This window comes from Lithobates pipiens, unplaced genomic scaffold, assembly GCF_037356315.1.
Source record: "Lithobates pipiens isolate NorthernLeopardFrog02 unplaced genomic scaffold, aLitPip1_a1.2 Scaffold_1, whole genome shotgun sequence".
In the NCBI taxonomy this organism is placed as follows: Eukaryota; Metazoa; Chordata; class Amphibia; order Anura; family Ranidae; genus Lithobates; species Lithobates pipiens.
The window spans coordinates 27,792,326-27,804,417 of NW_027507685.1; positions in this window are offsets into that span (position 1 = coordinate 27,792,326).

Here is a 12,092-nt window from a genome sequence, read left to right on the forward strand (position 1 = left end):
TAAATTAGTCGCACTTACACCCCAGCTTGATTACCCTGGTAAGCTTCCCAATGGGTTAACATCTCTGGTATAGGGAAGAGGGGGGTAACACTCTGATGTAAAAAGGAGACCAAAGCACCACCTGCTGACTAGAAATAGTTAACATGTAATGTTCATATGCAGCATTTCATTTTTATCTCTTCAAAAATAATAAAATAAAACAAAAGTGGTAAAAAGTAATACTACCTTTACATAGTACACATCATCTCTCATATTAGGTAGAACTATTCACCTTAAAGCGGTTGTATACTCTTTTTTTCACTTTTACTTACATAATAAGGCTTAGCTGTAGGTAAAAAAATATCTGTATGGTTTAGGAGATATTCCCCTGGCAGTGAGCCGCTGATTGCAGTGGCGCATGCGCACAGGGGTTTCTCGGCTGGAAGCTCGGAAGACGCCGGACCCTGCCAGAAATAAATCTCCCGCGCGCACGCCTCTCACAGCTCCGGAGCCACGATATCCGGAACACACTCCGTGTATCAGCGAGATGTCGGGGCCTCGTTCTAAGGTAAGTATTTCATAATGAGCCACAATATCCGGAACACACTCCGTGTATCAGCGAGATGTCGGGGCCTCGTTCTAAGGTAAGTATTTCAAAATGAGCTAGTATGCGGTGCATACTAGCTCATTATGCCTTTTCCCTTGCAGGTATGAAAAAAAAATGTTTTTTCTTTGGGTTTACTAATGCTTTAAGCTGGTCATAAATGGATTGAATTTTGGTAGGTTCAGCAGGGACTGGCTGAATTTCGATTAGTGTGTGGCCATCACTATCATTAGATCGACTGTCAAATGGACATGCTGAAAAAGTTTTGTCAATCAGTGACTGCAGCCGTTCATCAGTGTATTCTGACAGCGGATAGTCCCTCTGTAAGAATATAATATTGTGGGCAGAGGGAGTTCCTCCATTCACCTTGTTTGTGCGGATGCAACAATCTGTTCAATATCTTTTTTTTTTCTTCAGCCCGCTATAGTCTTTGCCCCCCGAGAAGACAGATTAAACTCTTGATAAAATAATTATCCAATATACTGTATATAATGTGTTCCTTATCTGAGGTCTGTCTGGTCCTAACTCTGGCATAGTATTAGTATATTTTGATACTGCCAAATGAATTTCATGAAATCATAAGGAGATCATTATAAGCACCACAGCTCTTGATAGAGCTCCTTTAAATATAAATGAAATAACTAATGCCAGCCATACACGATTCGAATTTCGAAAGAATTTTCTTTCGAAAATCGTATCTAAGAATTTTTGTATGAATTTCGCACCATTAGTGGGCTGCAACAACAGCCGATTTTCGCGTGGAAATCAAATTTGAGGAATCGGACATGTTGGAAATTTTTGGAAAAATTAACGATATTCTAATCAATGATGGGAGAATCGTGCGAGAAATGTAATAAGAAAAGAAAATTTACGGAGAGAAAATTATTTTCTGTAGCAACATGAGGTGAAATTGAAGGCTTGGTCATGCGAATTTTGAAAATCAATGGTGGCACCAACGGATCACAAAAAAAATAAACTTTCTGATTTTGAAAAGAAAATTTGTTCGAAATTCGACCATGTATGGCCTGCATTATAGTCATTCCTATACCATGTCCAGCTGATCACATTTGTATCTTACATAGCTTCTGATTGTGTGTTCTATCAGGTGGATTTGAGTAGAAAATCCTGATCCAGGCTCATAATAGCCCTTTGCAGAAAAAAGGGGTTTGGGGCTTTGAAACTATAAAATGAGATAATCTGAATCAATTGTTTCTGGCAGCTGTGAAACAAAAGATACAATATAATAAACATGTTACTTGAAAATTAGAATTCAGTGCTTCCAAGAATGGATTTATTTATAGCACGACATGTGCATACATAATTTCACATTATGTCCAGATAGACTGTATTATCATTTAAGCTTGGCACACTGGACATAACCAGCCATGCATTATTATAAGATAACAAACATTAAAAGCATTGTCTAATTTGTTAGGATGGAAACAACGATCTAAATAGTGTTGTTGAGCCTAACATGCTGTACAGCAGTATTGATTTACAATAACCCTGTTCAGTGTACGGTACATACAACGTACACGCTTTGCCTTTTCACCAAAGGGATGTTCACTTGTGTAATGATTAATTTTCACAATCTAACCTTGCTTGTCTCCGTTTGGTCTGCAGGATCTTTTTGGTAGGCTGCCAGGAGTGTAGAAAATAAGAAAAAAGCAAAGATGTTAATCAAGATAAAGACAGCGGTGACTTAATGGTTAACCCCTTCTATGAAAATCATAGGACTGACTGCCATTATGTATACTCAAGCAGCAGATGTCCCTATATCACCCTTGCAGGAAAAGCTGTAAATTCTTAATCCAAGGTACTTTCCAAAACAGCTTTACAAGAGCATTATTTTATACTTAGGTCTACACAGGTGATAATGGCTGCTTCACCAAATATAACAATTCAAGCAGAAAAAAACCAACCCCATTTAAGGTGCCTAAAGCATGCAAGCTTTGTCCTCTTTCTTAATGTTCTGAAAAATATATCGTACTGTTCAATGGTTAAAATGTCCCATATAGTGCAGTGCATGAAAACACTTGCAAGAAAACAACGCCTGTCTCTCCGACCACAAAATCAGTCGGATTTTTTCAGACGGATTTTGTCCGAAACTCGTGTTGCATACACATGGTCGGACAAAGTTGTCGGAAAATCCAATCGTTCGGAACGTGATGACGTTAGTTCGTTACGACAGGACTACGTTCAGGCTAGTAGCCAATAGCTTTGGTCTCGTAATTTGATCTGAGCATGCGTGGCACTTTGTCCACTCGGAATTCTCTACAAATGATTGGACAAAGTCTGATCGGATCATGTTGTCGCAAAATTTTATATCCAGCTCTCAAACTTTGTTGGTCGGACATTCCGATGGAAAAAGTCAGATGGAGCCCACACACGGTCGGATTATCCGACAACACGGTCCGATCGGACATTTTCCGTCTGAATTTCCGACCATGTGTACAAGGGCTAATACATCTGCTCGCTCACCACTCCACACAGATTACGGTGGCTACGTGATGTCATGGGTTTGGCTCCTCCCACATATATACGCATCTCGCCCTATCATTGGGCTTCTTCAGATGATCTACTGAAGAAGACCAATGAGAGGGTGACACGCATATAGAAGGGAAGAGCCGAGCCCGTGACATCACACAGCCATCGCGATCTGTGTGGAGTGGTGAGCAAGCAGACATATTAGAGAGATAGGCGTTGTTTTAATTGTTATCTTGTAAGTGTTTTTAATACGGGGGCATTTAAATAAATTTGTTTAAATGGAGAGCACTATGGAGTCTGTTTTTTGATTGCATGTGGTCTGCCGAATTGAGAGACGTGTACAGTGCTGATTCCCAGGAGGGAATCACAGGTATATCACAGGAGTGATTATACACAGTGCTCATTGAACTCATCTTTTAGGTGAGCAGATTTTTCAGCCGGTGGTGGTGTTTATGATTTGGTGTCATTAACCTGATTGGGGGTTGAAGAGCACAGCGGTGGAATCTGCATATCTTATGGACTTTGTTTGATATTCTTTGATTGACAATTTCTGCACTAATAAGGATGCATTTTTAGCACAGGATTTAAGGAATTTTTTATCGCTGCACTATTTGGGACATTTTATGTATTTTTGGTGTGGTGAAATCACTAACAGTGTACAGCAGTCACTGTGAATATACAATATATATTTCCACAGTATTTTATATTTATATATTTTCTCCTTATTGATTGTTACACGGTATTTTGTTACATTTTGATGTATTATTTAGTATATTTATAGGTATCGCTGATTGTTTTATATTTACTGTTTTATGGTTAGGTAGTGAAATTATAAAAAATTTTATAAATGGCATACATGTTTTTCTTATATACTCATGTTCAAACTTTGCTCATTTTATGCCATTCTCTCAACAGGTTTTTACAACTTCTTTCAGCTGAATGTGAAATATTCCTACAAATGTGTCTACAATAATTGCATTAAAACAGGTAAAATTGGAAAATCTGGAGCCCAAAGTGATGAAGACTTCTCCTGCACCTACAGCTTGGGAAGCCTATGAGAGGTAGCAGGTGGCACCAGGGCACTGTGATGGCATTAACAAAACTTTTTCTTTACATACTTTGATTATTATTTTTCTGTTCTTGTAGCATCCACCCCCAAAGTAAAGCTGCTGGAGAGCTTTAACTGGCTCTCATGCCTTTCCTAATGGTGACCCGCCATGAAGCTGCACCCAACACACCAGCTTACCATTAGTGACAAACAAGCTTCCTTCACTGTAAGCTTTAACCACTTCAGCCCCGAAAGAATTTACCCCCTTAATGACCAGAGCATTTTTTTGTGATACAGCACTGCATTGCTTTAACTGACAATTGCGTGGTTATGCGACATTGCACCCAAAAAAAATTTGATGTCCTTTTTTTTCCCACATATAGAGCTTTCTTTTGGTGGTATAACCACCTCTATGGTTTTTATTTTTGTGCTATAAACAAAAAAAGTCTGACAATTTTGAAAAAAAGCAATATTTTTAACTTTTTGCTATAAAAATTACCCCCAAAAAAGATATAAAAAAACAAATGTCTTCCTCAGTTTAGGCAAATATGTATTATTCTACATATTTTTAGAAAATAAAATCATAATAAGCATATATTGATTGGTTTGCGTAAACTTTATAGCGTCTACAAAATAGGGGACATATTTATTACATTTTAATTATTATTATTTTTTACTAGTAATGGCGGCGAGAGGTGGAGACAGATCGGACACTTTTGACACTATTTTGGGACCATTGACATTTATACAGCGATCAGAGATAAAAATAGCCACTGAATACTGTATACATTTCATGGGCAGATAAGGGGTTAAACATTAGGGGGCGATCAAGGGGTTAGGTGGGTTCTCTCAGTGTGTTCTAATGGTATGGGGGATGGGATCACTAGGACATATCAAAGATCACTACAGGAAGCAGTAGATCTCGGTCATGCCACTAGGCAGAATAGGGAAATGCCTTGTTTACACGATCACAGGCTACCAGTGGACATTGAGTCCACAGGTCCTGCATTGAGTCCACAGGTCCTGCAGGCATGCTCCCGTGGCGTGCGGCCTGTGCATGCCTGCTAGCCTGTGATGACGGAGGGACGTACGCCCATTTGTGCACCTGTGCCATTCTGCAGTCGGTAAGTGGCTCAAAACCTTGCAGAGGGAAGGTTAGGGGTGGAGAATACAAAAAAAGCAAAAAATAAAAAATATCCTAGGCCTTCAAGAAGAAAAGTACTTACAGTGACCCTTTACGAGCAACCGTCTGCCAACAGCAAAGCTGATAGTGGTTTTACTATTTCAGTAGCAACCTCCCAAAATCAAATTGGCCCTTTGACTCTATATAATAGCGCAATCACTAGTAATTCGAATAGTTGGTCAACAGGATCTCTATACAATGTCCTCCAGCAGCAGCATCTCAAGCTCCCTAGGACACCCTGTAGAACAGCCAACTCCTCAGTTAATGCCTCCTCTGGTGTAGCCACCTCCCTATTCCTTAGGCCTTCACCACAAATCAGCTTTGAATTGGTTCTTAATGCCTCTGCCACAGGCAGGCTATGGATTCTTTGGGACCAGGTTCAGGTCTCTCAATAGAACAGTAGTCTTCCTTTCCCAGGCAAAGACTTTTCCTATAATGGCATTCTCTCCAAGCAGGAGCCTGAGATGGAAGACTCCTCACAGCTACACCCTCTCCCTAGGACACCATGTAGAACAGCCAACTCCTCAGTTGATGCCCCCTCTGGTGTAGCCTCCTCCCTATTCATTAGGCCTCCACCACAAACAGCTTTGAATTATTTAAGTTCTTAAGGCCTCTGCCACAGGCAAGCTTTGAATTTTTTGGGACTAGGTTCAGGTCCCACAAAAGAACAACAGTAGTCTTCCTTTCCCAGGCAAAGACTTTTCTTATAATGGAATTCTCTCCAAGCAGGAGCCTGAGATGTAAGACTCCTCACAGCTACATCCTCTCCAGACAACAGCCTGGGAAGGTCATCCTAAATATAATTATTTTCCTCCTCATTGGTGTAAATTTTTCAGTGACTAGCTAAAACAAAATAAATATTCATAACTGGAGAACACTCAATGGCAACTGACAGAGCAATCAATGCTTTGGACTTAGAAGAAACCCAACAAACACAGATAACACAAACAATGCTCCAGCTGGCTACAGCCTAGCTGCAAATACAAAATTTTTCTAGTTGTGACAAATTTAGTATTTTCAGCTAGGCTGCAGCCAGCTTATGACAGCATCCCTACACTATTACTTACAGAGGATGTCTTTAGGCCGGGTTCACACATGTCTGGCTACAGTTTGCAGTTTGGAGTCCAGTGCGTTTTTTTTCACTGGTTCAGGTGCAAATTTATACTTGAATTCACACCTAAACCAGACACAAAATCACACAGGACCCTTTTTTTTAAATGGACCATGGCCCACCCCAAACATATGGGAACCGCTTAATTGAAAATAAATGTTATGCAAATCGATGCGGTTAAAAATGCATCCGATTTGCATATATGTGAACCGAGCCTTAGTCATATAGTTATGCCATATTTATGCACAAATTCTTGTAGCTAAATAAATCCTGTAAATTAATAATAATATTTCAGGATATTTGTGTACTTAATGTGGCATCATAACAGGCTATAGAGCATTATTTAGAGCCAGTATTTCCTTCTTTTCTGCACGCTGTTCTGCACAGCTTTTTTCTAATGTTTTTCATCCAGAAAAAATCAAAACTCTAGTTAAACTACCAATTCTAAAAAAATCTTTCTGATCTCATCAGCATCAGTGCATTGATTTCACAGAACAATCACCATTCTGATGAATTCTACTGATTAGAGCTGTAAATTCCATTTCTACTAAGAAAGGCATGTACTGTCAATTGAAAGTCTGATAGATCATACCATGTTGATCAGCCCTAGAAGAGAAGAACCCTTTTCTAAAATAATGATGAAATATTTAAGTCGGGGCCCGTTTCAACAGAATAGTTCAGGATTCACCGACAGATGCATTTAACTTCCAGTTTACCTCTTCTGAACTGCTTTTCACCTGCTTTATGTGGGTTTTGCACTCTCATAGAAGTGCATAGGAATGCAAAGCAAGTTTGACTATAGCAAAACCCAAATGATATTGGCTCTAAATGTAACCCTGTCACTTACACACCCCTAAAATAGAGAATTATGCATTTTTGTTTTTTATATTTACCTGTAAAATAACTCTGTAATATTCTTATAAAGTTTTTCCAACCCCTTAAAGTGGTTGTATATCCTTACAGACCCCTTTTTGCTACAGGAAAGCCTATAATAAGGCTTACCTGTAGCTGCCTAGGATATCTCCTAACCCTGCACGGTTTAGGAGATATCCCCTGTATTTGCATGTGCCTATGTCATCGGCACATGCGCGCTGATGCAAATTGAAGCAATGGCGCGTACGTGCCTATGTCATCGGCACATGCGCGATGATGCAAATTGAAGCAATGGCGCGTACGTGCCGTTTGCTTCAGTGAGTGTGCCGTTACCGGCGGCTCCCAAGCGCATGCCCCACGATCCCCGGGAGTCAACACTTGTATAGTATATATTTGTTTGTTTCTCACCCAGAACAAAATTAGCTATGAGTAAGCGCTACTTTTAGCTTGAAACGCGTCAGTAATTTTGTTCTATATTTTTCCCTTTGCTGCTGTGATTTGTGTGATGTGAGGTTTTTTATTTTGAGGAAATAAAAGCACGTTTTATTTTTCATTAGATCCGGAGTGCGGCTGTCCAGAGTTTGTCCATTCTCCTTTCCCCGGGAGTGATGTCGCCGGCCGGTGCTGTGTACGGGCACCGCAGCAAGGGCTTCGACCTCAGGTGAGTATTACAAAATGAGCCAGTATGCAATGCATACTAGCTCATTATGCCTTTGTCTTGCAGGTGTTAATTTTTATTTTTTTCTTCAAAGTGGGTTTACAACCACTTTAACTTACTATAAGTAGTTAAAAACACATATTCCTGCTTGTGATTTTTTTCAAATGTGGTCATTGAACAGCTCATAAAACATGTAAATACTTTACTTTGGAAAACGACAGTTTTAACTGCAATTAATCAGAATGTAAATATTGAGCAGGTTGCCTCTTGTCGCAGCTCCACTAGAGACTTGGAAGAGTAAAAGTCTGGGGGTTGAGATAAACAGTATTTATTGGCTGTTCAGTGATTTTGGACAAGAGGGAGCAGCCAAATGAAATGAAATCCCTCCCATGATGAACATTATTTCTCACACATACCTCTTTGTGTCATATATAGGAAACAAAGACATCAATCATCTGGATGTAAGTCTGTAAGCACGTCACACCTATTCATTAAGGTGGACCTCAGAGAGATTGCATGTTAGGGGAACAAGCTGGAAGAAATTAATGCAACAAGCTTGAAAATATTTTACTTTTTTCTCTCTTATATTTTTCCAGTTTTCTCTAAATATAAAGTGCCTCCATAGAATTAATATCTGCCATATTAAAGAAGAACTCAAGTCCTCTGAAAATTGAGAATGTTATTGTTGTAACAACATCCACATTACAATTGTGCGCCATACTGTAATTACACCAGAATGATATTTAATGTTCAATCACATCAAAGTCTCAAGAAGAAATGAACTTATCAGCTGGTTATGTGAGCAGCATCTGAGAGAGCTTGAAACAGCATATTCTCCGAGAGAGATATGGAGGAAGCGACTTCTCTGAAACATAGCCACTGTTTATTGCATTGATGTACAGGTTCTTTAAAGAAAAGCTACGATTTCAAGTCACATTTATTTTCCTTTTTCTGTTTTTTTTTTAACATTTTAAAAACATTTTCTATATAATATAAAGTATATTTATTATATTTTTTTTTATATAACATGATGCAATTTGACACAGAAATCCCAGAGCACCATGCATTTACTAAGGAGAGCAATAAAAAAATTCCCCAATATGCGATCCAGCTAGTTAACACAGAAGGCCTATGTATATATCTGCTTCCAAAAGTAAGCCCTTGTACACACGGTCGGACATTCGAACAACAAAATCCGTTGGATTTTGTCCGAAACTGGTGTTGCATACATACGGTCGGACAAAGTTGTCAGAAAATCCGATTGTTCGTAACGTGATGACGTTATTTCGTTACGACGGGACTACGTTCAGGCTAGTAGCCAATAGCTTTGGTCTAGGAATTTGATCTGAGCATGCGTGGCACTTTGTCCGATCGGATCATGTTGTCTGAAAATTTTATAACCCAGCTCTAAAACTTTGTCGGTCGGATATTCCGACGGAAACAGTCTGATGGAGCTCACACACGGTTGGATTATCTGACAACGCGGTCCGGTCGGACATTTTTCGTCGAATGTCCGACCGCGTGAACAAGGGCTTAGAGTAGGTGTAGGAACCCTGGAAAGATGGAGAGCTACCTGAACAGCATGGAAGAACACCGGGGTGCAAGGCACCTTTTTTTCAGGAAAATAACCTAGCAAACACTCCATTAATAAAAATAAGAAAGTTTCAAAGAAACATATAACGGTAAAGCAAATGTCACTGTAAAAATATAAACATCCCACCTTTTTAACTTCAGTGAGAACCCTGACATTTACATGATTCACAGAGTGCAGAGGTCAGGAGTAAGTTGCATCATAGATGTGCACAGGGGGCCCGGGCACACCCTAATCACTATGTACATTGCCAATCCCCCTCCCCTTTGTTGACCCCTCCCCCACCTTGCAGTGCTGCTGGCTTCCCTCCTCCCCCCTGGCTGCTGCGGGGGATGTTTACGGATGGAGAGAAGGGGAAGGGGCAAGTAAAAAGTTCCTTTTCTGAACACAGTGAACACACTCGCTCACTGTGTCCATTCATAACTGAATCATAGTAAACATAGTAAGCACAGAGCATTTCCCATGCATCCACTGCCCAATGCATCTGAGGCTACAGAGAAAGGCAGGTGTGTTTGAGCTTTGGGGTGCACATCCTATTTCAATAGGCTGTGCACACCTATGAGTGGTATGTAAGGCAGAGTGCAGGGGTCAGGAGTAAAATATGGAGAGTATGCAGAATAAAGGTGTCAGAAGTAAGTAGTGCAAAGTTCAGATGTCAGCAGTATGCAACACAAAGTTCAAAGGTCAGAAAAATGTAAAACAGAATGCAGGGGTTAGGAGTTAATAACACAGAATTCAGAGGTCAATAGTAGGTAACACAGAGTGCGTGAGTTAGTAATAAATAATTCAGAGATCAGAGGTCAGGAGTTAGTAACAAAGACTACAGAAGTCAGGCTTAAATTGGAACTTCACTCTCCCAACCAACATTGATTATTTTTAATCCTCATGCTTCTAGTATTAGTAAATAGATAGGAAAGTGTGTCATATTCACTTTAACTTTACTTGTATTTTTTGAATTTCTTCAGTTACTTCCTGGTTTCTTGCCTAGGCAAATTATGTCATACATCCCAGGAGACTCCAGGAGGGGGGATAGTAGGAGGGGTACACTCTCCTGCATGCATGTTTGAGCTAAGGGCAGATGGATTTCAGGAAGTAATGCTATACAGTATGAATCATCTGCCCTTAAGATGGCCATAAATGCTAGGGGGTGTTTTTCAAATGATTTCTCAACAAAATAAAGCAAAGAGACATGGATGGATTGGAGAGTTTACTTTGAATATTAAAAATTAATGAAATAGTATTTTTCATCTGTTTTAAGTAATGCAGAGTTTAGAGGACTTTATTGTGATTGGCGAGGATCTGCATTGATGGGCAACACAAATGACAGTGAATTTATATTGCGGAACAGTTTTGTTTTTTATAAAGGACTTGTCAAAAAGTGCAGTATCATAATTTGCTTTACAGACCTATGACCTGCCCACGTTATCAAATAGGGGGGCTTGTTAGCCCTGTTGTTGATAGAAATAAAGAAAAATAAATTTAAATTAATAAAAATAATAAGAAACATTAAAATCAACCCAGTTGCCTTTGCACACCCACAAATGTAAATGCATGTGTATGTTATAAGGTATATCGGTGTAAACAATGTGTGAGTGTGAGTGAGAGCAATCATTCTAGGTCCAACGTTTTTGGTTTTATTCTAAACTGATGAGCTGTAAATGCATTCAAAGCACAATCTATTGATCATTTTGGGTACCATCATTTTCCACCATTTTGCAAACGTGCGCAGCTTTGAAGCTTGACATATTTGGTTTTTTTTTACTCCACACTACATTATCTTTTCATTTTTACACAAAAATGTGGGATTAAATTGTGTTTCAGTACAATTAAATTAATGTTAATTTTTTTTATAGCGCTTCAATAAACAGTTGCACAACTGTCATGGGACATAAAAAGTAACCTACCATATTTTTATTCTACAGGGGGGTACTTTCAAGTCTTCATGATTGTTTTTTCTTTTCTTTTCTGTTTTTCATAGAGGTATATTGATCGATTCGCACCCCTGCACATATGTTTTACTGTGGTCTTATTCATTGTGCTTTGATATGCGAGCTCTTCCTTTTTTCCCCTCCTATGCTCCCCGTTTTCATTCACTGCCTTTTCCATTTTTGTCTTCACGTATGTGCACCATTTAGCCGTATGGATACCCAGGGCACTGCATGACCTATCATGTTGATAGGTCATGCTGCGCTCTCTTTGAGCCAACTCGCCTGATTACGTTTATCATTCCCCTCACAGCCTGTGATTACCTGTGTTTTCTAACTCGGGCCTGCTTTCCTACTGGAGCACGGGGCTGGGGGAGTGGCTTTTAGCTTGTGCAGTGATGATGCCGCATCACCGCTTGTTCTGTCTCACAGTGGCGATGGCATCCCATCACCGCCCTCCCCCTTTTTTCCTGCTGCACTATGGGTAATGTAGGCTCAGGGCTTCTTGAGCCCTTGGAGCATGCGCACTAGCGCTTTATTGTCTGCATCGAGCCGGTGACGTCAGACGTCGGCTCGGTGGTAGGGCACTATAAAAGCCAGCTATATAAAGTCAGCCCTCGTGGCAAGAGACAG